The sequence below is a fragment of the Geospiza fortis genome, unplaced genomic scaffold, assembly GCF_000277835.1.
Source record: "Geospiza fortis unplaced genomic scaffold, GeoFor_1.0 scaffold172, whole genome shotgun sequence".
In the NCBI taxonomy this organism is placed as follows: domain Eukaryota; kingdom Metazoa; phylum Chordata; class Aves; order Passeriformes; family Thraupidae; genus Geospiza; species Geospiza fortis.
The window spans coordinates 4,712,036-4,739,333 of NW_005054309.1; the positions used below are offsets into that span (position 1 = coordinate 4,712,036).

At 43.8% G+C, this 27,298-nt stretch overlaps 1 long non-coding RNA gene across 3 annotated transcripts in view; it reads right to left on the reverse strand.

Annotated features, from left to right (window-relative positions):
- Positions 1–12,188: 12,188 nt before the first annotated feature.
- Positions 12,189–27,298, reverse strand: part of LOC102033992 — a 30,527-nt gene continuing 15,417 nt past the window's right edge. For all 3 annotated transcript variants that reach the window (XR_004081535.1, XR_004081534.1, XR_265290.2), the window contains exons 2-6: positions 25,203–25,368; positions 24,141–24,211; positions 19,534–19,726; positions 18,443–18,535; positions 12,189–13,348 (exon numbers count right to left, since the gene is read on the reverse strand). This is a non-coding gene — a long non-coding RNA (uncharacterized LOC102033992). The remainder of the gene's footprint in view (positions 13,349–18,442; positions 18,536–19,533; positions 19,727–24,140; positions 24,212–25,202; positions 25,369–27,298) is intronic.

The window sequence follows — 27,298 nt, forward strand, 5'->3', positions numbered from 1 at the left end:
CTCAATCTTTACTAAATATTATATATTTATTAGCAGTAATCACTTTCCTTTTTCAGTTTCCTAGAAAAAGTTGTAGAATTAGGAGCCTTCAGTATCTCTATGAGAAACACTGGTGCTCAAAATCAAACCTCCCCAGCAAAGGCGGGGAAGGCCCAGCACTTCACAGAATTGAGCCCAGCAATAAAAGTAATACAAATGTTTCCAAAAGGTCTCATCCATAGATTAGATGAGCATATTTAGGGGAGCAATCCCATTAAAATTTTAGCAGGTAGATAGCATATGTGGGAGGGAGGGTTGTTTTTTTTAATTAACTGTCTCTAGCCTAGAGCTAGTCTCAAATGTTTTTACAACACAGCGATACTCCAGTTCATATCTGTCAGCTGGAATACTTAGAGCTTCATAATTACTAAAATGATCTGAACTGCAGAGCTACAAGCTGGATGGGGCAGTCTGCCATGAGGTACAGAAACAAGGCACTTACATTTGATCAGGATCTGTCAGCCACAGTTTCTCTCTGCACCACCCACCTCCCCCCCCAAGTTACTTCCCATAAATGGGAAGTGACATTGCCACCTTTTACCACCCCGATTAGGAAACTTCCAGAGTCTCTCTGCCCTACTCATAGTAGGGCATAAGTACAAACTTGCAGCTCTTCACCAGATGGTTGGTTTTGGCTGAAGTAAACCAAAAGCATCAGAATTTGCTGAAAGGAGAGACAGACTGGAAGCATCCTGACCCGGGCCTTAACTGCACAGAACTGCACTGAAAAGCCAACTTGTGGTCAACACAAAGCCAATGCAGCACCAACAAGAAGTCATTCCCCCTTAAGCACCTAAAAGAAGTGGGATGACTTGAGCACCACTGACCACTGGAGGAGCACAGAGCAGATCCCAAGGGCATAGATGGGTGAATTTAAAAGATGTGATGAGGCCTAGTTCTCACCCACTACACTCATGAGGTTTACTGAATACTTGCATAAAAACATTTTTTAGGTATAAAAGATTTTGGGACCTTTTCCTCCCCTCTCCAGGAGAGTTATCTAAACTCATTGGCACCTTCTGTTTTATTAACACCAGCAGCTCCTCTTGGAACAGACCTTCTACGGAAACAGTATGTGCAGCAGAGCTGAGAAAAAAAAATACAACTGTTTTCCACTGCTTCCTTTCATGGCAGGTTTGCCCAGTGCCTCTCCAGTTCTCCGGCACACACCTACAGGTCTGGGGCCACAACCTGTCCCAGTGGAGGGAAGGACTCATACACAGGAGCCATGCCATGGTGGGGACACCATTCTTCATGCAGAAGATTCTCTAAATGATATTTGCATTGAAAAATGTTTACCCACTATGTGTTTCTCCCCAGGAGCAACACAGATGTGGCTTCAGGTTTTCTAGGAGACACTTGGATAAATGCAAACACATCTCTTTTGTAATCAGCCTGGGCTGACCCTGTTTAGCCTGAGGTCAACGACCAGTGGCATCTGACCTGCCGAAGTTAATGCAGCAGAACAATAGCAGAGGGTTGGCAAGGCCTTATCCTATTACCTTTTTGATACCAAATTAATTGTTTTTCTCCCTCTCAATGATTCTCTGACCTTTCAGCTATATGTGTTGCTGGCACAAAGTGATGGATTAAAATTAAGCAAGTACATTTCTTGACATTGTCTTGCAGATTTAAAAGTTATTTAGGTCTTCCTTTCAGCACTAAGAGGTTTAAGAATGTGCTTATGATTGCAACCCCATTTGATAGTTAAAGAACACCACAAATATTAATTAGCTTGGCGGTATCAGAGACAAGAAAACCAAAGAAAAGATCACAGCACTTACTACCTAAAAAAAAAATTCCACAACTAATGAAGGGATACAGATGCCCTACAAACCATAGGTAGGCAACACTAGATGGTATTACCTTAATTGGCAGTGCTTTATTAATTGGCAAACCCAAAATTCTTACTTGTAGAATTAATGCAATTAGTCAGGCTGATATTTTTCAAATGGAGAAACAATCCTTGATCCTTTGCTGGATGAGGAGTGTGCATGGAATTGGTTCATATCACAGCTTTGATTCAAGTTTTTACTTCCTTATTGTTGGACCATTTCACCACATAAAATAAACTGAGGTGAAGTGGTGGTACCAACACCATATCAAAAGAATTGAAAGAAAGCTCTTCAGGATTTCCCCTACTGTGCATCATAAAAAGCAAGGAATCCTGAAAACCTGATTTATTAATCTAAAATTCAAACCATTCAAATTTGCCTGTAGGTGATTGTGAAGCATCAAGGCACTAGCACAGATGCAAGTTCCTTGCTTGGCTCAGCTCTCTGTGGGCAGAGCCACCTTCCCTGCTCCTCACAACCACAGAGCACAATTGTCACGTTCTGTCAGGCTGTAACACCCACAGGAGACAAAAATAGTTTTCCTTCAGACAGCATTTTTTACCTGTGCTAGCTGGCAAGGGCCAAATCATCAGCCAGATACAACCTGGATCAGTTCCTCTGAACTGTAGAAACCAACTTGAATTTGAGGCTACCTCATGTATGGGTTTCAGGTGTTTTAGAAGACAATGAAACCTGGCTCCCACCCTCCTTTAGCCTCCCCCTATCAAAAAAACCAACCACACACCCATGCCAGTGGAAAGTTTGGTTCACAGCTCCCTTGATCCTCTGCAGAGTCCAGCTATTCTCTAGCTCAAGTAGCACTACAGCTTTAAGCATATACTTAACTGTTGCCAAGAACACTCCCAAAACGTATTTACTGAAGATATTTTTCAAATAAACATGCTAGATTATTTTATTTAATTGGTAGAATATAGAATCTCATAGGCATTTTCTCAAGATAAAGAAAACACTTTTTCCTGGTTAGATCCCAGGACCCTGAAGAATTGCATACTTAGTCACTGAAAAACATATTAATTAAGGCATTACACAAATTAATTTATTCTGATTTAAGCAGTATTGGATCACAAGAAAAGAAAAAAGGATCAACAGAAAGGAAATGTTACATCAGTGGTACCACTGGGTAACTTCACTTATTCAACAGAGTTAAATATTCCCTTAATTCATTCTCCAAACTTCAAATACAGATGATTAAGCATATACATTAGCAAGATGAAGAGCAGAGGATTTTACATGACAGCTCTGCCCAAAAGTGACAATAAAATCTGCCTTAGGGAGAAATTGGGAGAGAGGTAGTAAAAGGCTAATCTTGTTATAATGATTTATGGTTTATGGAAAAAAAAAAGTCATAGTCTAAGCCGTCTTCAATTTTTCCAAAACATTCATACCTGCATTTAAATACCTCAGTAAGAACAGAAACATTCCCCTCTGTTTCCAGGATAACAATATACTTCATTAATCAGAAGCTCAAAGGAATATGTTCAGAAAGTGCAGAATTGGACTAATTTGATTTTCAAGACTGATAACAGCAAGATGAATTTCACAAAGATGAGCATGGTTGTCTACGCATTTGGGTGCCTTTCTGGCTGTGGGATAACTCTGCAGACACACTTTTGGCTTCCAGTGATTGTAGTGCCACAGGGACAAGCCTCATGACGTTATCCTGAGATATTATAACTGCAAATAATTTGAAGGGTGTGGAAAACAGATAAAGTCAAATCACTGGTAGAAGAAAACCATAAAAAACCAAATATTGTGACCTTTCCCAGGGCAAAGTTATTAGAGCAGCTGGATCAATAACAGACAAGTCAGAATACTTATTTCAACTGCATTTTTCATTGTGGAGAGATAACACCAAAAGCTGCCCAAAAAGGTCAGTCTCAAATACCTATCTAGTGCAATTTTCTATATTGCTAAATTAGAATAGTAGGGCTTTGTTTTACATATATAATGGGGAAGCAATACAGGTAAGGAAATAAAGGGAAAAAAACCCCTGCACTAAGAGTATTAATGGAGGAACTGGGGTTAAACTCCAAAGGAAAAAATATACAAGCAAAACTTTTGCAAGAATGCCAAATGTTGCAGAATTATGACAGGAGAGATCATACTCCTATCCCTTTTTATCAATGTTTAAGAACATCCAGCACAAAATCTTTGTGCTCAGTGCAATTTCATTTCTGGTGTAAAAACCTATGCTTTAAAAGCCTGCTGCATTTCAGCTAATTCCCCACGATTTGGATGTACACATGGTGCAAGTGGTCAACACATGACTAACAGCTCATACACATCTCCTCTTAAAGAGGCTGAGGAATTAATATGTAATGCAGGTGAAAGGACTCATTATCTTCCATATATAATGAGATTGGCTTGGGAAACAGTTTTCAGAAACTTCAAACTAGGGGAGGCAGCTGCACTCTACTTTTGGGATGGATGGTGGTGGCTGTTCAGAGCATTTCTGAAATAAAAAAGCAAAGACTGCACTCAAATGGAGAGTAACTGCATGTCTGTGGTACACAGATTAAAAATATTTACCTTATGACTTAGAAAGCATCTATTATGAATTCCACTTATTTCTCACTTTTAAATAACAGAGAGAACAGGAAACTTGCTGGTAAAATCACAGTAAAAAAAAAAAAAAACAACTGATATCACCACACTCCTAAGTACATTATCTCCTAGACCCTAAGCAACTTTAAAAATGTGGCATCTGACAGCTCTAAATATCAAGAGTTTAAAGTGACAGCCATGTACTATAAGATATATTTCTCTTCAGGGCTTCCGTTCTTATCCATCAGACTCCTAAGCAACTTCTGCTTCATATTCCAGTAGAGCAAGGCTTTATATTGTGGCCCACTGCTCAGCCAGGGATTAGCCCAGAGAGGCAGTTGAAGCAACACAAACTCATGCACAAAAGACCACAATATTCATCTTTTCTACAGCCACACAATGAAGTTTTTGTCAGCCAATAAAGCCACCGTGGGTAACATTACTTTCCTCTTTCAAAGAGTGAAACTAAGGGGGAAAAGACACAGTTCCAGAGAAGAGGAAAAGCTCATTTTGGTTACACCTCCACTTTAAGCACGGCATGGACTGGAGCAGAGGAGCTCTGGGAGATCAGTCTGGATACACCTGGCTGGAATGAACACAAGCACTGCCTGAGCAGTTCCTTTGGCAAAGGGAGGTAAACTTAGCAGAGAGATTATTATTCTGGTATAAAACAGCTAGCAGAGGGAATACTTGCTGATACCACCAAGAACCATAATTCCCTTATTAGATGCTCTTCTGTCAGATCAGTATCAGCTATTATTGCTTAAAAAGCCTGAGCAGGAGAACTTTTTCAGGGTGCCCCTGGCCTGTGGATGATGAGAGGCACAGCACTGCATTCCTCAGCACCTCCATCTATAACAAGGGTGAAGCCTTGTCACCTCTTTGTGTCCATTGTATCTCTTGAGCATCTCAGAAATGGATGGGAGAAGCTTTATTAAGCTGCACAAAAATTCAGTGAAATTATTCCCTTTTCCAGTTCCATTTTCAAACATCTGGTTGTTCTGTTCATTCATCACTTTGCCAGCACAATAATTTCACCACAAAATTATTTTGGAGGTTTTGGTCAAACAGGCAATTTCATCAACACCATTCACATGATCAAGTGCTGTCATCAGCTTGAGAAAACACCAAACCCCAGGGAAAGCCTGCACAGATGGACATCACCAGGCACCACCCCAAAATTCCTCCTTCAGCTCACCCAGCCCCTCTCCCGGCCACCTTGCCCAGTGCTTTTTATTAAGACTGCAGCTCATTGAGCATTCAACAGCACAGCTCCTCACATGCCTCAAAATAAGCCAGCACATCAGTGCTACCCATCCTCCCCTGCCCTCAGCTTTCAATTAAATTTAGAATTGACTTTGAAAGTACAACCTGAATGTATGCAGTTCAAAATGACCTTGTTACACCTTTCCTTACCTTTCTGAGGAGGGCTCTTGTACTCCAGCTCAGGTTTTAAAACGTAGAAACAGGAATTTTCTCTAAGCTCCTGCAGCAAGCTACAAGTCTCAAGCTGTTTAAAGTCTTTAAAGGTACATCCAAAGCTAAAGTGTGCTCTGCAGAGAGAGATCTGGGAGCCCAGGTCCAGGAGCTTTCAGCAAGATATTTAAAACCTTCCTACAAGTTAAACGTTTTTTATAAGACACAGCAAGTCTTGAGTTCCCACCAGACCCAGAGAGAGCGACTGCAAGCAAGTAGGTGTTATGAATATTCTCAATAACAATCACAGCTGGGATCTCTTGCATTAGATTAGGGTCTTCACTGCAGAAAATGTTCCTATTTGCAGCCTTAGCTGATGCACTCAGGTGATGACTGTTGTCAGGCCCAAACATTCAACACCCTAAGAATAAAATCCTGCCCTTTGTGCTCAAGATGTAATGACACAGAGTTAGAGGCTCTAACTGGGCCATGTCCATCACTGACCAGTGAATTGCACTACTCCTAATTTGTTTTGTGTATGGGCAGCCCCAGTGCTATGACAGACACAGCAGGAGTGGCTCCAGCTGGGATAATGCCAGAGGTTTTGTCCAGAGCCAGCTGATGTTGCACCTTCCTTGGCAGCTGCCACCACCTGAGGCAAAGGGTAGCCCCAAATGGTGCAGTTCAACGCCTGATATTTGTGAAAAAGAACTGAAGAAATGGCCAAAGCACTGGCATGTATTTCAACATCCTCCTCACCCCACCTGGGAGTGACCTCCTCAAATGCAGTGGGCTGAAAAACTGGTCAAGACTGCAGATGCTGATCCATGTAGATTATGGCATCAAACAGATACAGAGGATCTGAGACTCCCCATGAAATTCTTCTGCTACAGGACATCTCTGTATAAAGTTAAAAAATAAAGGCTGGGAGACAAGGCTTGATAAAATGAGGGATGAGGAAAAAGGCTCTGCCTGACATTGTCCATTCTGGTGTTTCACTTAAGTTAGCTGGATTGCTCAAACTTCGGGAGAACTGCACTGAACTGACAGAGTTTAAACCAACACTGAGGATATGAAAAAGTTTTATACTAACAGCACCATGTCAAATTTCCTCAGCTGGAGACTGCTAACACAGGATTTGTTGGGTTTCTGCACCCGCAGACATGCAAGTGATGTAGTTGCTGGTCATGGCCAGAAATGATCTCCTGATACCCACAAGTGTGCTCACTTCTAAGATTTTGCTTATAGAAGAAAAGTGGTGGGGTTTATTTTTTTCACTGGCATCAAGTGCTTGTATAAACATCTGATTAAAAAATTCAAGACCCATTTGGGCCACATTAAATGCACCTTACCCATTCTGTGAGGATTTCAGGCCATATTTTTATTTCCTCACTACCTTTAGACTATCAGTCTAAAATGTTAAAACTTGTAGAGCACAGCATAATAAAGCAGCTTGAGCCTGAGAGCTCTGCCAAGCATAACATCAAATCTTTCAGAGAGTGAGGTTAGATAAAACACCAGATACACAGCAAATTCTTGATTGAAATAAAACACCAAACATTTCTCCTTGGCTGACAACAGGTGAATTCACAGAACGAGTTTCCTTATTCACAGGAGTTTCTTTTATAGCAAATTCAAGGGTTTCCCTGCTTCCCTGGAAAAATCCGTCTTGCAATATGTTTAAAATGTTATCAGCTTGGAAAAAAATAACACTGCTTTAAACTGATGGGAAAGGAGCCCATTGGCTCTAAAGTTACCATCCCCGAGTTGGGCACTCGGTGCTGTTTGGGGCCTTTGTTCAGGCTCAATCAGCCGTCGAAAATCAGCGCTCCCGTCACTGCCCGTGCTGGGCGGGATGACCAGGAGGGTTTCCCGCAGCCAGGATCGGGCGCTAATTACCTGTTCGACCCCCTTGTAAATACCTGTCAGAGGAGGGAGAGCTCAGCTCCCGGCTGAGAGCGGACTGGGGCAGCAGGACCTCGCTGGGGCTCCCCCGGTGCCCCCCATGGCAGACATCACCACAAATAGCACCTACAGCTCCTTCCTTCCTTCCTCACAGCACCTAACATGCCAAAATGTGTTTTACAGACCCTAAAGCTGAAGGTGGGGGAACCACCAGCAAATCCCTGTCCATATTAGTACTTCTGCAAAGCATAAAAGTCTACAGGTTGTTTTTACCGAGGACTGGCATTCACCGTGGTTGTTAAAATCCCGAAGTCCAAAGCCTGACTAGGATGGGAAAGGTGACTGGGGCTCCCTGGGCCTGCAGTCACTGAAAGGGAAATTTATCTTCCAAACAAATATCCAAGAAATAAATGTGGCGCTCCAGAGGCCTTTATTCTTCTGTCTTGAGCCCTCAAAAAAAAAAAAAATACAGAGATCCTTTGAGAGAAAGATAAATGAAAAAAGTTTTCTGATAACCACTGGAAGTTTTTCCTGTCGCAGCAGGGAACGCCGCGGGGGAGCGAGAGCCTCTGCCCGTCAGCAACAAACACACAGGGTGGCTTGGGGGGCTGTGCTCCTCACCCCGACATCAAAATGAGCCTTTCATGGGCTGTTTCCTGGGGAAAGGGTTTATTTTTCCATCAAAACGGGAATGGTGGGAGGCTCAGCCGCAGCCCCCCCGGCCGGGAGCGCAGGTGGGTTCGGTCTATACGCGGCACTGTGGGACCAGAGACCGCTGCCGGCAGCAGCGAGGTGCAAAGGAAGGAAAAGGGGAGGCGGGGGGGAAGCTTAAAATTTTGCAGGAGCAAACAATCCTCCCGCGGGCAGCGGTAAATAAAATAACAGCAGCGGGGTGATTTGCAGCCATGTAACGGGCTTTTGTCCGGGCCCATTTCTCGCCGCCGGGAGGGTTTCTGTGTTCCCTCTCGGCAGGGTCCCGATGTTCCCCCTCCGGCTACAAAGGCCGGGGGCTGCGGCCCCTCCCGGCGCTGTCCCCGCTCTGCCCGGCTGCGCTCCCCCTCCTCCCGCGGCCTGGGGGGCTCCGGGGCCTGGGGCTCTGCGATTTCGGGGCCTGAAGTGCTGGTGTAGCATTTGCCACCTTTAAAAACAGCTTTTACTCATCTTTTTGATTCTTTTTTTTTTTTTTTTTCCTCCTCAGTTTACATGAAGTCCGTTGGGCATTTTTGTTCCCTGTTGGAAAGTTAGAAGTATTTATAAGTCTAATTAGAGGCATTTATAAGAGTGATTAGTGTGAAGCATCAGCTGCTGGCGGCATTCTGTGTGTCTGTGTGTGTGTGTGTGCTCACACATGGATGCAACACTGCAGTTTACAATTTGTTTCTGTGCCTGAAAGCTGTGAAATGCCCTTAATTCCCCCGGCAGCGATGGCAACAGTGGGCACTGGCTGGCTCTGTCCACTGGCTCAGCACCACAGAGGATCACATCTCTGGGGAGGGGTTGTGTCTCCCTATCTTTGTCCACTGATGTAGGAACAAGTGCCTCAAAGAAAAAAAACAGTACAAAATTAAAAAATAAAAGAGAAAAAAAAAAAGGACGAGAAAGCATGTATATGTTGAAAGCTGCTGTTAGACCGTTAGACCCACAGGACAGAGACCAGCATGGCCCCACTCCTGCCTGCCCACGGACTGCCTTGCAGTCACTCACCTCACAAGTGCAATGTCGTCTTTCCCTCTTTTTTCTCTGCTGCTGGGTATTACCTGTGCATCCTCACCCTCCCTGGACCTGGGTTTGCAGCACAGCTGTAGATGTGTCTTGGGGGACACGCTCCCACACAATCCGCTTTAGGGAGCAAAACCATCAGGAAGTGAGCGCCAACTCCAGCGGGGGCTGTGGGGCAGCCCCGGCGTGAGGGGAGCCGGAGACCAGGCAGGCCACAGAGCGCCCGCCCCAGCGCTGAGCCCGGGGCCACCGGGCCTGTCCCTGACAGGGGGGCACAGGGATTCTCCTCCGGTGCCACCGGGCCTGTCCCTGCCAGGGGGCCCCGGGGTTCTCATCCGGAGACCCCGGGGGGCACAGGGATTCTCCTCCGGTGCCACCGGGCTTGTCCCTGCCAGGGGGCACGGGGATTCTCCTCCGGTGCCACCGGGCCTGTCCCTGCCAGGGGCCGTGGAGATTCTCCTCTGAGTCCCAGGCACTGGGGTGGCTGGTGGAAGGAGGGTGCCTGGTGCAGCACAGGGTGCTTCTGAAACATCCATCCTGCAAACCTCGGTGCTTCCAGCCTAGAGCCACTGCCCTGAGCCTGGGACAGCCCCACAGGTCGCTCTGGATGCAGCGAGCACGCCCCAAACTCCTCAGCCCGCTGAGAGCGCCCCAGGAGCCGCAGCCCAACCACCAGCCCCGGTGCTGGGCTCCAGCTGCCTCAATCCGAGCCAGGTTTAAGCCCTGAGGTCCTGCTCAGACACAGGACAGAGCACTGTCCCTCTCCCAAGACTCCTGGGACAAGTGTCAGTGTCCCTGTGTCTCCCCGGGCCCAGGGACAGCCCCGCAGGTGCCGTGCCAGCGCTGCTGCTGCAGAAACACCTTGAGGTAGAGCTGCTTAAAACGTCTTGAGGCAGCTCCCACGAGTTCAGGCCCTCCTCGACCAGGGATTTCTTTTTTCTAGCCATCATGTAAACAGAATTAAAAGGTCAGTGCTGCCCCCACACGCTTACAAAAGCTTTTGGTTGGAATGGCTTGAGAAAGATGGGGAGATACGTAGGGAACACTTTAATAATGTATTTGTTTTGCATACCTGTGGTCTGTTTCCCTGTCACAAAACAAACAAACAAATAAAAACTCTTCCTTGATTTCTGCTTTCAAAAACTTATGTTAAAAATATCTTCAGATTTATCCACATCAATTTCAGAGCTATGTTTGGAGCATTTTCTGCAAAAACAGTCTGTAGTTCAGCTCCACTGACACAAAGGGATGGTTTAACCTGACTTTTTAGTATTTCTTTTTGGGGAGACATTAATAAACTGATGGTCCCCAAAATCACCTAAAAAAATCTTTTTTTTCCACTTAGTCTCCCTTGATCTAGTCCATGCTGCCCTCATAATCCATATAGTGATTATCCTGAGGGCAGGCAGAAATTGCTTTTTCATTTTTCCTATGTCCATGTCTGTACAGCTACAGAAAGTCCCATACAAACTGAAGGTGAAATACAAAAGAGAGGAGTTACAATGAACTCACTTTACTCCAAGTAGTAGCAAGTGGCCATGTGAAGGGATGTACGAAAAAAAAACCAAGCTATTTTTCTGTCTCTGGTCTTTTCAGTAACAGGGAGGTTAAGGTATCCCTCCTGGCAGGGGGTGAGACTCAAATGTCATGCTGAAGAATGACGTTGTGTGTGTCCCTTTAAAAACTTTGAATAGAAACTAGTTTAAATTTGAATCTAAAAAGATAAAGTGAGCTGGGTTCAACCTGGAACTGGCTAAAATGTTTCATGCTGCATGTTCATGAGGAAAAAAAAAAGGCCACTTTTTTTTTTTTAATCTAAGCGTTGCTTTTGAAAATTTTCAGCGGCAAAACATTAAAACACTGCTTTATTTTATGACAACAGACAGTTTCTTTCACTTCAGAGTTGCAGCAGGAGCCAGACCCTGCAACGGGGTGGAGTTTCAGCTTGGAAATCCCCTGGATTTCTGGCTCAATTTGTCCTTGTGCACAAAAAACCAGGCACCACAGCCAATAAATTTGTTTCAAACAAGTGATGTGTACCCAAGCCCACCCTAGGCGTGTGGGCAGGAAGGAGCAGGCAGGATGTGGCTGCTGCAGGGCAGCACTGCCCACCCAATCTCCATGGCAATGAGGGGTCTCACCAGCTGGGTCAGCCCAGCAGCCCTGGAGGTGTCCTGGGGTCTCCATGGGGCTGCAGCAGGTGGCAGCCCCAGCCAGGTCCCTGCTGAGCTGGCAGAAAGCCGTTCCCTGTTCTGTGGGACAGAGGGAACCGCAGGAAGGTGCTGGGAGGGACGAGGGGACAGGGAGTTGCAGGTCCAGTTCTGTGTAGATGTTTTTCTGCAGTCCACACAGGAAAGTTTGCCACAATAAATCTCATTCAGTGTTCATTTTAGTCTTTGGCAGAAACTCATTTGAACGCATCTACTAAACAAATCTTTCCTCTTGCCCAGGCTTCTTTCAGTTTTAACTGTCCTGAATATGAAATTTCCCAACTTGGAATACAGGTACTTCAGGGCTTCCACAGAAAAAAAAAACCAACCCAAATCACTGAATTCAGACAGTACCAAGACCAGAGGTGGGGTTATGGAACAGATTGACTTGGATGGAGTAACAAAAAAACTTATGATCCTGCTTTCCTAATTAGCCTGGCTACATGGGTACCAAAATCAGAACTGGAAACATGCAGATGTCATGAAGCCACACAAAAAATAATACAAAAGTATTTTAATGTTGTCTGATTAGAAATTCCATTTCCAGAAATATAACAAATACAAATGGCATTATTACTCTGTAAACATCTTCTCTCAAACCCTTCCAAACCTCCACGCAGATTTTAAAATACATTTTCACAAAGAAAACAGTGTAGAAAAAGAACACAGAATTACAACACATTTGAGAGAAATCCTGAAATTAATTTCAAAAGGACATGACTTTAGCATAAAAATACATTTGGAGGAAGAGCATCTTTTGTTTGTTTAGCAATCCTCAGATTTTTCCAGCAGGAAAGCTGGATGGGCACGCTGTGTACCATCCCTTGTTATTTTCAATTAGGTAATAGACATGAAGTTACTTTGGCATTGTTATAAAACAGTAGTAGTTCTGAGAAAGGTATATTGAATGCCAGAAGGAAAATGAGCAGGAAGATGTAAGATGGAGCCTGATCCTGCTAACCCCTGCTCCTCCAAACAATCCTCTTTCTTTTCTACTTACTGTGCAGTCTAAGAACTTCAGGATTAAGTCAGGTCTTAGAACCATAATTCCATTTATTTGTAGAGGCAAACATGCCTTTCGCTTAACATAAATGTTTTTATTTAAAAGGAGGTTGTCAGTTTGAAAGCGTTTTAAATTCACGTTTAGGAGAGGCTTTGTGCAGTTTCACACGGGCCGGGGGATGGGCTGGATCTCGGCAGTTCCAGCGCCCGGAGCTGCCCTCCCCAGTGAGCAAACACTGTGCGTGGATGCACGGCACAGAACGGGTTAACCCTGCAGAGCCGCTGGGGGTGCCCAGCTCCCGCGGAGCCCCAGGGCCAGCGGTGCTCCCGTCCCGGCACCCCGGCCGGCCTCACGCAGCCCCTTCGCCGCCAGAATCGCTGCTCCATGTCAGCGGTGGGGAAAGAGCTCCTGCAATTCCAGCGTCACATCCCTGCGGGCAGCGCCTTGTGCTGGGATGGGGACCAGCAGCTCTGGGAATAAACATCAGACCCCGCTCAGAAACAGAGGGACAGGGACTGAAATTTACGTTGTCACCATCACTGAACTCCTCCTGAGAGCCGTGTGCCAGCAATGGTACCAGGACATACAGGGGTGTGCACACGGATGCTCACAATTTGTTGTTTCATTTTATAGTTTTTTTCCTCTTCAATTATCTCCTGTAAATAAAGAAAACAGAACGTGATTTAATGCTCACTACATTTTTCAAACAGTTACCAGCAAAAAAAAAAAAACAACAAAATGTTGTAGCAACCTTCAACCCCTTTCTCACATGTATTAGCAAACAGCTAATTCTGGTTTGTTGCCCGCAAACCTCAGGTCTGAGTTTTGTTGCATTTTTAAAGCCTGCATCAGAAGCTTAACCAGAAACAGTCAAATCATCCTTTTCAAGGCATTCTTAGTTAAATAGCATCATATGTAGTCCCTGCAAAGGACTAAAAATACTCAGCTGTGGTTAGGTTTTTTTTTTGTTTATACATTTCATCCAGCTCAGGAGTGCTGCAAAAAAAGTCAGCAGTTGTCATCCTTTTTTTCAAATAATATACTTTCTAAAGGGAGAGTTTTTATAATAGTTTGGATTCAGCTAATGGATGAATATCATAGATTCATACATTATTTTTCAAAGGCAACTAGGCTGAGACATTAACCAAAAATAAGTCGTTTTTACCCCCAAACTCTTAGACGTTTTCTCTTAAAAGAGCAATAGGGCATATTTTTTTCTCAGTTCAATATGAATCTACTCATTACCCCAGTTTCAATTGGCTAGGTATGAAAATCTCAGGACTTACTCAAGTTTTTTCAGTGTCTCAGGTGTAAGAAGAGAGTCATGTTACTCATGTTTACCTCTGCCAAACAGCAGCTGGAATATAGTCCCTCCAGGCAGAACACTGTGAGTGTATTAAAGTACTAAATGATTCCCAGGAAATTCATAAAATGTCCTTTTCTAATGGTTCAAGGTATTTTTGTGGAGGCAGATTATTTACTATATTTAGCTTTTCCCAGTGTCTAGCTTCTCTAATTGCTCCTTGTGCAAGTGCTCTGGCCTGGGGCTATTTTTCAGCTCTAATTGCAAAAGAAAGGATTACATGGCTTTGCTTGTGCTGGGGATGGGGCTCAAACCCTCCCAAAAAAAAAAAAAAAGAAAATCAAAACCTCCACCCCCCGATTTCATAGCTACCCAGAACATTCACTCAATTTGCTGGTTTCATCTATAACTTCAAACCTGCTGACAACAGGACCACAGGTAGGTAGGTACCTGCTATGTGCTGTCAGGGAGCAGAGCAGTCTGACCAGTGCTGGAGTTTTCCAATTGATGGTTCTCTCATCTACTTGCACAGTGCAGCAATTACCAGAGGTGTTACCTTTGCAATTTTCTTTGAAAAGTCATGGAGAGATTCCCATAAAATGCCCCTTGTTGCAATTCTAGCTGAAAATCCTGGAAACAGCATAGAGAAGTCGGGCTCTATGCTGGGAATGGGCAGTGAGCAGCCAATTTTGGTTATAAACTCACCTACCTACCTAAGCCTGGGGAAGGAAAACCAAAATTTTGACTTTGTTCAAAATGCCAGAATGCCACAATGAGAACTACCTAAGCTGTACTACCTGAGCTTTCAGAAGATAAAAAACCCATTTTATGCCCAGGTTTAGTTAACACTGTTTTGTGGATGCTTTTCAGGGTGTTTTCATCTCAGCCCACTGGGTAACTTTACCAAGCAGCAGTCTGGCAGAAGCCTCTCTCATTTCAGAGCTTAAAACTCACAGCACAGCTCCTCCTGGAGAGGAGGGAGATGGATCTCCTCCAGGAGAGTGGAGAACCTCAAATCTGTGATTTGCCTTGTCTACATAAAGAGTGCTTGCATTTTGGCCCAAGCCTGAATTTGCCATTAAAGTAGCCCTTGTCTATAGAAATGTTAGGAGACAGCCCAGACACTATCACAGCCTGGTACATCCCTGGAAAAAGCAGTCACTGTCATCTCCTATGAGGTACAGCACTCCTCCAGAGCAGCAGCTATCTGAAAATTTCATTTTTTCTGTGATAATACAAACATCAGCACAAAGGCCTGGTCTATGAGAGCAGTTGTGCAACACTCAATAATTTCACATCCTGGTCTGAAATGTTCCACAGGCAGTTGGAAGGTCCAAGGCCGAGATCCAAAAGCACCAATGTATTCACAGCTATGCAAATATTAGGAACTAGTGATGTCTCAACACAAGAAACATCTTACATTACATTTAGCAGACTCTATTTAAATTCACATGCCTGCAAGCTATAAAGATTTACCAAAACTCATAAAAAAACTAGAACAGATTAAGCCAAATAATTTTTCAGCTATTAATAATTTGAGGTTTGTTTCAAGATTTTATCTCTTGGGAGATAGAGGTTCCTAAATATTCCAGCGGGTTCTAAGTAAGTAACACATCTGAGACACTCTGTCCTCCTGCATGCCCTGATAGTCCTGGGTTTGCTCCCTGCCTCCTGCTTGCTCTGCAGCCCATGTGATGCTTTGTTTACCCACTGCACAAGCACATCCATGCACCAGCCATTCCCAGCAGAATGATTGGGAGTCCACAGCTTTCTTATGCCTGAGTCTGCAAACACTGGGCACTGATGTGTTCCCCTCCTTCCCACTCAGCTCCCCTCTGTGTTTTGGGTTCAAAGTGAAACTATCCCAGACTCAGGGACCTTGAGAGAGCAGGACTTGGGAAACTCCAGGAGAGACACTGAGGGCACGAGCGTATTATCAGAAAGAATTTGAGTGCTCCCAGCAGCCCAGCAGCAAATTAGAAAGTTTTGGCTCCCAAGAATGAGTTGTGTTGTTTGTTCCTGCACACTGCAGCTGCTCGTCCCTCTCCCTCCCCACCCCCCTCCTTTGGGTGGTTTATTACACACAAGCTACTAATGAATGGGAGCCGCTGTTTTACAGTACACCACACTTACAGGACTTATCTCTAGGCCTACCACAGATTTGACTGATCAACAGCAGGGCACCACCATCATAATTCTTCCTAGAAACAGGAGGATAAAAAGGGGTTTGTTGGAGGTTGGCTGTGTCTGCAGAGAATCCTGCCTGCAGGGCCTGCTGATGCCATCACTCGCTGCTATGGTCTTTGGCCTAATAAGGTACAGAAACAAAGATTGTTCACTTGTTCAAGAATACTAAAGTACCCAAGTGACGGAAAGTGGAGGCAGCAGGGCACACATCCAAGTGGGATTAAGGCCACAAGTGCAACGTTACAGGGCTGACTGGGTGGCAGAGGGAATATCTGCCTCTGAAGAAAAAAAAAAATCCAGTTCAAACATAATTTATAACATGTCACTCACAGTCAGAGGTGGCTGTCATTAAGAGTTAAATGCTGCATTGTGTTCAACTTATTCCGATAAGAATTCTCTAAGCTGCTTATATGTTATCATAACTCATGAATAAGTGGAGCGTGGGCAGGGGAGGGGGGAGAGGCTCTCTGGGGCAGGATGGGACCCAGACTGGGAGGCAGAAACCATGGAGCAGAGCTGGGCTCCTGGGTCTTCAGTGTGGTGTATCCTCAGTCTGCACATTCCAAGGACTCCACAGTGAGTCAGAGTCTGCCAAGCCCATGGGACTTGTCAAGGTCCAGGCTCTACTTGGACAGATCCACCTTCTTTGCTTTTATGCACTTCTCCAGTTAGGGAGCCAGGCAGTAACACTGAGAGGATCTAAAATGGTGCATTCAGGTTCAGCTGGTCTACACAGCAAGGCTCTATGAAGGTTTAAGAACTGGAGGTGAAGGGAAAAAAAATAGGCAACGTTATAGCCAGGTATAAAATCCCAAAGTTAATACTGCTTACTGGAAATGGAACTGGGAACCCAAGAGAAGAGCAGCAAAGCAGCTTCTTTAGGAACAATATTAAATTCCTCTGACTGACTTGGCAGTTTGGAAGCAGCAGGATTGTTTTCTCTAGCTTAAGGAAACCCAGCAACAGACCCCACTGAAGTTCAAGTAGCTAGATCAGGCCCAATACCACTAAACTTTCCAGGCTTATCAGGGAAATTTTTCTCTGCAACTTTTTCCCTACTTAATTTTGGTGTAGAGGGAACAGCTTGTGCAGAATAAGAGTTAGAATCATAGGAGCCCACTCATATTCACAGAATTAATCATAGGAGCCTGTTCATTTGCACAGCTCACTTAGTGCAAATAGCCACTGCAATTCCCAGTTAGAAGCATTTCTCTGGTGCAGCTCATTCAGAAAACAGCAGTTTGTTTACTCATTGGCTTGGGCTACCTGGATCACATTACACCTGCTGGGGCTGCTGGTAATGTGGGAGGTTGATTTTAAACTGGCACTGTTGCTTTTATAAAGCCTTTAATGTCGTAGGCTCAGGCTGTGTTCAAGATCTCACCCATGAAGCCAAGGCTTAAGGGACTTTGGGCTGAGACATCCCAGTCCTCTACTCCTCTGTCACTCAAGTCAACAATCACAACTGTGCTGCGGTAGGTGTGGGACAAATATTTCAGTCCCTGATCTGTGCCTGGTCTGACTAAAGACCCAAGGTCTCTGCTTTGCCCACACCACGGAAACACTGCAGCAAGTACCCAGTTTTCTGAGTACCAAGCTGAATGCAAATATCTGACCTGCTGCCTCAGTCTGTCTTCACCTGTGTTGGAAAGCCAGAGGGCTGATCACAGTGAGCTCCTGGTACCCAGAGGTGGCTGCAGGACACTGCAGGTGCAGGGGTGCATGGTGTGTGTGCAGGCACAACAATGCTGCAGTGCATTCACGTTTCTGGCCTCTAAAGCTCTGAGGAGCTGATAACCACAGCCCTCTGTCCCTGCAGAGAGCAGTTCCCTGCAGCCCCCTCTCTCCAAGAGGGAACAGAAGATGACTCAGGATTCCCATCCACCCATTCCTCCCCCAGCCATGGCAGCCTCTGGAGCTCACCCATGCACGGGAGGTGAACCCACGGGAACGTTTCTGTGGGTGGGTGTGCCCAGGGGGCTGTGCTTGTCTGTTGTGCAGCTTTAGGAGTGTGCAAGTCCAAATCCATTTGTCTGGGTGCAAGTTACAGTAAACAATCAGTAGAACTTGTCAGAAGAAAAGTTAAAATAGATGTAACTGATGTGTGAAGGCGTGTTTTACCCAGCTGTAAATCCTGTTGGCTCTGTGAGTAGAGGCAGGTAGTAGATTAACTATGCAGCTCAGAGACCATTAAGGCTTGCAGAGGAACAATTAGTCCAGAATTTGCATTTTATGAAATTGAGCCTTTTATAAAACTTACAGCACAGCTAACGACAGAGGTTTCTTCAAAAAAGTATTTCCTTCTGATCTTTGTCACATGGGGTTTGCAAGCATCTTGCCAGGATATGAGAACCTAAAAATGTAAAAGGCAATATTTCAGCAAAAATTAAACCCATGGGTTTATCTTTACCATCTGTGTGAAGTGTAAACTGAGAGAATAAAAAAATAAATACTGAAAAATACATTTGTTTTAAATAAATATGATCAAAGGGTGTGACACATTTGCAGTATGTAATGCTGGTTTTAAAATATGATTTCAACCACCTGACACATTCAATTAAATACAGAAAACTCTCCAGGTTGTATTTGCATTCTGGAAGAGCAGCTACAAAAGAAAGTGTAAGTGCAGCAAATCATTCTGAAAATAAACTGATTTGAACAGTGAATGAGTTCTCCCTGAAAGGCTGCAGCACCACTGACTTTGTAGTATTACTTGAAAAACCTGCAAGTATCTTATTTTTCCCCATAAAACAGATCCACTTTGGGAAGGGAAGACTGACAGTTTGATCTGTCTTCCAGGAACCCATGAGAGAAAAAAAAAAATCACTTCAAGGAGCACAAATTTTCAGTAAGGCCTCTTCTTTTCTTCAATATTCAGGGAAATTCCTAATGCAGTTCATAGTCTTTAATTAAAAACAAAACAAACAAACAAAAAAACAACCTGCAGCAATAAATGATGGAAGAAAACCAAATCCCTTTTCCAAGCAGTGACACTGCCACTTTAATAGTTTCCCACTGTACTTGGGGTTAGTTGCCAGAGAAGCCTTGTTCAGCCTATTTGGGGGCCCCATGAAATGCTGCAAGCGTTACTGAAATGAGCACTTGTCTTTTGTTGAGCTGCATGCTAGCACCATACAGTGCTGAGCTGATAAATCCACTTTTTCTAACACAAGCATTTTTCAAACAAAACTACCATGAGACTGATGAGTAATGCCAGCTTGCCAAAAAAAAAAAAAAAAAGACGCACACCCCTCGCAGGCGCTGCTGACACTGACAGCTGTTAAATTCACATATTCACATATTCACAAAATGAGATGGGTTACATAACTGGAAATTACAAGAGCGACTCACCAGCGTGAGGAACTGCAAAGCAAGGCATCACTGGGGCTTGGGAAGGAACAGATCCCACATTTCCATGTGCACTGTTCCACTGAAGGCTGAGACAAAGCTGTGCCTTGAGCACACAGAGGTTGCTGGGCACTCCTCACCCTGCATCATCAGGCTGTTTGTAGTTTGTTCAGCGTTGGGATTTTTTTTCAGCAAACTGAGGATGCATGTGGAAAAAGGATATATTAGTTCTGCTGTGTATGTTATAACACAAGGGTAGCTTAAAAGCCCAAATGTCACATTTTGTAAGGCATGATGCAAAAATTCTAAAAAGTTTATTGTCAAATCTTGAGCAGCTGAGAGGGCAGTGAAGGTGAAGTGCTGGGTAGAGTTAGGTTTGACAAAACCTAGGTAGGTTTCAATTTGCATCACATTTTTCAGATATATAAACACTTTGCAGAGATGTTTTTTTTATCATTCTCATTGCATGGCCATAGAGCTGAGCTCTGGAGAAGGTCTGTAATCTTCCCACGCAGGACAGAAAGGCAGTGACACCATGTCACCCCACCACCACGTCACCTGCCTTTATTTCAGTATCTGTTTCTAAATTGGTTTGGAAACTTTGACAAAAGCACCTGGTTCTGGAAGGGGCACAGAGCAGATGATGGAGGACAGGCATCATTAAGGGCTCCTGAGGAATGGCAGCCTGTGGGGCTGGTGGAACAGCTCAGGAGAAGGAGCAGTGAGGGAAGATGGCAATGTCTGCACAAGCTGCCAGGCCCTCACGTGTTGCTGAGATTGCCAGAAATGAGGTTCTAAAGGGGGCTAATCTGGACATAAATCAAAGCAGAAAACAATGGATGTCTTTATGAATAGCCATACTAAAAAAAAATCCAGTAATTAAACCACCATTAACATCAAGCTAAATTTTATACATTCAAAATTATCTATGCTTCAATTTTTTTTCTGCTCATAGCTGAATTCATTCTTCTTACATAGTAAGAGGGGTTTTATTGTTATAAAGAACACACCTAAAAGTTTTTTTTTATAAGCAAGTTTATCAAACAAGAAATGAAGATAAAATGACAACTAAATGCATAAAGTTCCATGTACTTTATCATGTTATCTATAATAAACTAGGCTAATGCAAAAGCAAGATGCACAGACAAATCAGGAGAAAAAAAAAAGAAACACAGAAATGAATGCTTTGAGAGTGATGTCACCTAAGCTGGTGTGTAGGTACAGTCTGCTGCGTAGGAGAGCAGTGAAAGCATAAACAGAATACTAGATGTGCATTAAGCCACAAACAGAAATAGCTGGGAACAATGGCAAAGTCTGGTTGCTCTTGGAACCTTAATGTAAGGAAACATCCTTATAAAAGATGAGACAATAGCAGGTCTATAAATGACAGCCCCGTAGGCAGGGAAGGATTAAGAACTTCCTATAGTTCCTAAAGTATCAACCTATATTGTAACCCTTCCACAAAGGCTGCCTTAAGTGCTTTCTCTGAATTAGTCCACCCAGAATAGGAAAAAGCATCAGAATTAGTTTGACTTTTCCTCTGGACACCAGCCACACACTCTCAAGGCAGAGAGGAAGAAGTAAAAGCAGACGGAAGCTCGGCACTTGTTCAGGACCTTTTGCCAGCACACCTGTAAGTCCCAGTGCTCATTTGCCCTCCCTGCTTCCTCCAGAGCCCAGAGACCTCTGCCAGCCCTGATCCAGGCCATGGCAACGTGCTGCTCTCTAAAGCTGAGCTTCTCTGTCTCTGCAGAGCACTGGCTTTGGACACAAGCAAACACAAACTAGGCTGAAGCTTCTGTGTCCATTTATCACTTTTATTTTCTTTGTTTTATCTTGAAGTGGGGATTTGGTGGTTTTGTTTGTTTGCATGAGTAATAAAAAACATTCATTTAACTGGGCATATGTTTAATTTGAAAACATTAACCAAATACCTCCCAACACCTCATGGCCCATGACCTGGGACATATTCCTGTACAGCAAACATCCCCTGAGCTTTCAGGTAGCAGATCGCCCTCAGACCTCAGATTTTCTTGCAGACTGCCACATACTCCACTAATGCAAATTTAAATTAAAGACTATGGCCATTACTATTTAATACAATTCCACAGAGCAGCCACAGCAAACTTTCAAAGGCCTCAGGGGTTATCAGTGTCCATAGGACGGGGGCTGGGAACCCCCACAGACTCTGATGATTCTGCTGGTTTATCTCTAACACAGCACTAAAACCAGTCACATACATCCCTCTGGTGAAACTCAAAGAGCCTGCACTTCAGAGAGTTTCCAAGAAAGTCAAATGAAGCTGTGTGAGCACTTCACTGCACTGATGGGGAAGAAGAATTGTCCACTGCAGCTGCTGCTAACAGGCACCTCTAGGCACTCCAAATGGGTGTGGATGAACTGAACAATATGAAGAGGTACAAAACATGCAAGACCAGAACCTTTTATGAGTCACATTTGTAGATTTGCAGCTGATTTTAAATTCAATGGGATCTACAGAAGTCAACGCTAAAGAATTTGAAGCAAGTTAAAGTTCTTGATATCTCCTTGTTGTTGCCTCTGCCAACAATTCCTCGTTCCAAGCTGGAAGCTTTAGGGCAAATCTGGGGCAATTCTGGTCCAAAAGTTCCAGTGGAATAGTTCTATCTGTTTTCAGAAATGATTCCCTGTCAGTAGAACTTGGTCCCTGAGTGATGACAATACAAAGCAGATGTAAGTATAGATTTTGAAAAAATGTTTAAAAATACACAGATGCTTTTGAAAATATTGAGGATTCACCATCCAGCTATTTACAGTCCTATTTTTAATTTTTGTTTTCTGAAAAACAAGCAAATATTTTGATTCTCACCAAGTGCTGTAAGTTTCATCTTCCCAAGCTCAATCAGAGAAGCCCTGAATCAACATGCTTCCTAATGGGAATAAATTCTTTTCAGCAGAGGTCTGTTAAAAATGACCACCAAAAGCCAAATATTATTAGTATTCAGGGTAGAATTAAATGGTGTCACCATGGATATCTGAATGTGCAGGTGTGCCTTGAATTATTTTATGGCAAATTTAAGCCCAGTTTCTTACTCCTGGTCTTTAATCCCGCTCCCACTGGAGCACATTATGATGACCCTATAAGAGTCAGGACCTTGGCCAAAAATCCATGGATTTGGAGGGCTTTCTGCAGAGTAAGGCATTACTGCAAGTTAGATATTCTTGCTGTTGCAACCTGTGGGACTTCTCAGCAGTACAATGATGTTCAGCACAGCCCAGATGCTCTTCCTGAACTGTATTTTATGGCCCTGTCTCTGTGCAGCATCTCCAGCCTTGGGGGAACTGCTCAACTGGGAAGGGACTGGGAAGAAAAATGTCAGAGCCAGGCCCTGCCAAGCACAAAAAGTGTTTGGGCAAAGTTCTCACTGCACAATTTTTCTAAGACTGGGAACAAATATTAAAGCTATTTTCTTCCTTCAGAGCAGTTTTAAAGTCACTTAAAGTCTGATAGCACTTTCCAGCTGGAAACTGGACTTTGCTCCTCAGTGTAGTTCCACTTACTCTTCTGACAACTACCAATTACTCGTGTGAGCAGTGCACGAGGTTCTGTAGCAGTGGGGATAAAACACAAGAGCAAATCCACTTGCTCAGAAGGGCAAGCTTCTAGATTCAATAACAAAATCAGAACTCTGCAACAGCCCCTCCCTCCCCCACACAGTTTGTTGCTTAAAATCTTAAAGGAAAAAAATATCATGTTCTCTATGAATGCCATCATAGCATGATCAGTTTTTCCTACAAAAATACATAATCAGTTTTCTAGCTTTTCTACTTGTACTGCAAACCAGTAACGGAAAACTCTGTGAAACTCTCACATTTTCATATCACACTATTCTTAATGTTACCTAATTTCCCAGTTTAAAAATAGATTACAGGGATTAAGAGACTTTTGAATCTAAAAAGAATGCACATATTAGGGAAATTGCTACCTAAAGTAAATAGCCTACTTTAATAAGCAGTCTCCTAGTTTGTATGATATTAAGAAAAAAAACCACTTCACAGGCATCTAGTTTAACACATGTCAGCCAGCTTCAATTGCAAGTTCAAAATCCAGAGATAGATAAAATATTAGTTTGGTTTGGAATATGCAAAGTGCCAATTTTTCATATATTAATGCACTGAAGCACGTGATACAGTGTTATTATGGAAGGAAAAAACACCTGCCAGAAGGGTTTATTTAAGGAATGGTTACTGCAAATAAAAACCTTCAACTAAAAAGGATTTTTAAAATTGTTTTTTAATATGCTTTTAATGACCCCTACTCCTCATACCTACCTCCTTGCTTCCCAAACTGTTTGTACTGTCCCCAATAACACTCAGTGGAAAGCTGTCGTTCCTGGCTAAATCCTTACTTAGGTTGGATGCTATGCCTCCGTTAGACAGGGTCACAAGGTCACAATCGATTTTGGAGGCCACCTGGAGAGTCCAGGCCGTGAACTGACTCAAAAAATTTATATCAGAGCTGGAATGGTCCACCTCCCAGGGCTCAGCCTGCGTTAACACCCCAACCGCAGGATGGAGCCTGCCAGGCCCGGCTCAGAGAGAGGCCAGAGTTGTTGACCCCGTTAGCTGACCTCTTCAAACTTCAGGAGAATTTTTCTGGCAGTTACCACGGTGACTGGGCACTCCAAGCTTATCCTTCTTACTGAAAAAAAAAAAAAAAAAAGACGAAAAATTAAGAAGGAAAAAAAAATGTTAAAACCTACCTCGTAGGGATGTCTGTCAGGAATCAAACACGTAAAAGTTTTAATTGTTTGCTTCTCTCTTGGGGTCTAACTGGTACATCTGATGTGAACATTGAGAAAACAGTTTGGCTGAAAGCATTTCAACTTGTGAAGAAATAATGCTCAGTGGATTTAACAAGAAGCATTTCTAGTATCTGCTGGTGATCACAAGTGACACGCTAAGAGGTTTATTGTGAAATAATGTTTATTTTTCTTTCTGTATCTTTCTCCAAATTGCTACCATTTCTCACTGAATTGAAAAGAAGCTGAGACAAGGCCCAGGGAAAGGATTCTGTGCTGCCTTGTGATTTTTTCTTTTTAAAAACTATCTGCTTGGTGAAACATTAAGTATGCAGCAGTACCTTGCTTTGGTCTCTCAGAAGAGACTGCACAACCTATTTAATGTACCATGAAATATTATTTAAGAGGAAAAAGCAAAAAAAAAAAAAAACCAAAGTTGTCAGACATTGTTAGTGCTGGTTTTTTCAGGCACTTTGAACACTAATCACTTCACACATAAAATTTAGCAGGTAAGCAAGGTCTAGTGATGCTGACAGAAAACACTTGAAACACATCAAGGGATCACAGAGTATGCTAGGTAAACAAGAAAACAAAGTGCACCCTTCATTTCTGAAAAAAGAAGGGGAAAACTGGTGCTTCTTAATTTCAGAGCAATCACATATTACATACAAAGCTTTTATGTAAATTTTCCTCATGCTCCTCTACTTGAAATAGCATCTTGCAAAAGGGAGCAGTGAAGAGTACACTGCATTATAGCTGGAAAAATCCTACTTAAGGGCTCCTGATGGCAAACTGTCAATCAGTATTCCCCGCTTGTTATGAACTGCTCATTTCTGGAGTACAGCTAAACAGAGGTTTAATGATTGAAACTTTAATGGCATTTTGTCTCACGCATGGTTCTGAAGTATCTTCTGTTGCTTGAAGAGTTAAATATGGATATTCAAATTGCTGCTCAGCCACTGCTCTGCTCCTCCTGGGCTTCTCCAGTGGCAGCGCTGAGATGGCAGAGGGGACCGAGCTGCTGAGTCGCCTCTCACAGGAGGACATCACACCGACCCTATGGACACAAAAATAAAGCAGGAGGTTTGGGTGTGAGAAGCAAAAAGCACAGAACTGATCTTTTGTTCCAGACTTACTTTTCATTTCTGCTGGAAGGATGAGGAAAAGGCAGTCCAGCGTACATGTGTTAACTAACATTAAAAAAAGTGAATGACGGCACAGTACAGGACCCTTTCTCCTTTCAAAACTGGTTCAATTGCTTTGAAATATCACGTGCCTCAAGGCTAAATAGATACATAGACACTTAATAATATTATTTAGCAATAGTGAATTAAACATGAAAACAATTTAAATTAAAAACACTTAAAGATTGTTTCTCTGTTATTAAGGATGTGTTAGAAAAAGGCTAACCCTCTCATTAGGAGATGGATTTTTTCATTTGTGTTTTTGTTATGGCTATACAAGATGTTTTTATACTTTCTCTTTTATTCTCTGCATGAAATAATGTAAATTGAAACAATCAGGTGGCTGATCAATGGGCTAGTGGGAAGAAAAAAATGTTTGCTAAATTCTAAATTCTATTTCTTCTCTTTCTTTTTGAACAACACTGCATATATAAGCCTGTGCCTTTCAATTAGATACCATGATTTATGAAGTCATGCTCAGGGCTAGCCAGGTTGTTGACTCAGATTAGAGCTATGATGCCAGCTCACTCCCTGGTGACAAACACTGACTGTCCTTCCCGCAGCCAGGCACCCCTGGCAGCCTTATGAAAAGACCTTGTGGTTGGCACAGCACTGAGCAGGAAATGAGGTCCTCTCCGGTTCGGGACAGAGATGACTGGAGCTACAGAAAGCTGTAAAGCAAAATCAGCATCTCCTGAGTCACAGGCTTTAAGCTCTGGTGGGCCCCACAGTTCCCAGGGTGACCTGGCCACCAGCACTGCCTCTCCCACAGCCCTGCCAGCCCCCACCAGTGCCCAGGGGAGCACAGTCGGCTGCGCACTGGGCTGCCATGCCATGGGACTGCTTTCCTGTGGGAGAGGGGAACAGAGGGCACTGTGGTCCCCCAATCTCCCCATGTGCCCCAGCCTCGTGCTCAGCACCCTCCTCAGGGAATCCCTTTCTCCCTCATCCCTACCAGAGAATTTTTTTGGCACGCTGTGTGGTGGTTTTCAATATCACAAGGCTTTTATGCCAGCCTATAGTTTGGGGATTTCTGTGTGGCCTACCCTCCTCCAGGAATTTCACATATAAATCACTGGAAAGCAGGAAATCCCTAAGTCCTGGTAGGAAGCTGTTTACCATGTTTGCCTCAGCACAGACCATGGAGCATCTTGCCTTGTAGATACCACTGCAACCCAGACACCTGGACCTGAAATAGGGGAACTCGGCCCCCTTCCTCTGAGGTCTCTGAGCCAGAAAGTGAGCTCCTGGAATGGAGTTAGAAACTCCTACTGAATTCGTGGAGTAGAACTCCCTGATCTTCTCTGTGTAACACTTTCACTCCAAATTCCCTCAATGCCATTGAAACAATAATATTTAGACCATTTGGGGCTGAGATTATTGCTTTAATAAATTGGGTTTTTATTGGTTCATTGTGGCAAATAAGCCCCCGATTGATTTTGCTCCTAATCAGCATGGAGAATGCATTCCGCTGTAATTAAATCCCGTGTAACTGGGCACTCTGTGTTCGCTTGTCTCTTAGCTTGCAGTGGCATGAGATACAGCACATCAAACGCTATCCTCGCCACGATAGGCAGCCTGCCAGCCCGCGGAGCGATGATGCTCGCCTTCAGCGTGCTTACAGTGGCTGTGGCTGGAGCGCGCTTGGAGCAGCGGGCAGCGCCTGGGAGACGTAGGAAACTTATGAGAGGAGGAAGATGGCCAGGGATAGGGTCCTTTCCCTCGAGGAAGGTTTGACCCCTTCTCTGAAAACACTGCTGGAGAGGCGGGGGCCGCTGGCCCGCCCGCTTTCCCCAGGTCCCC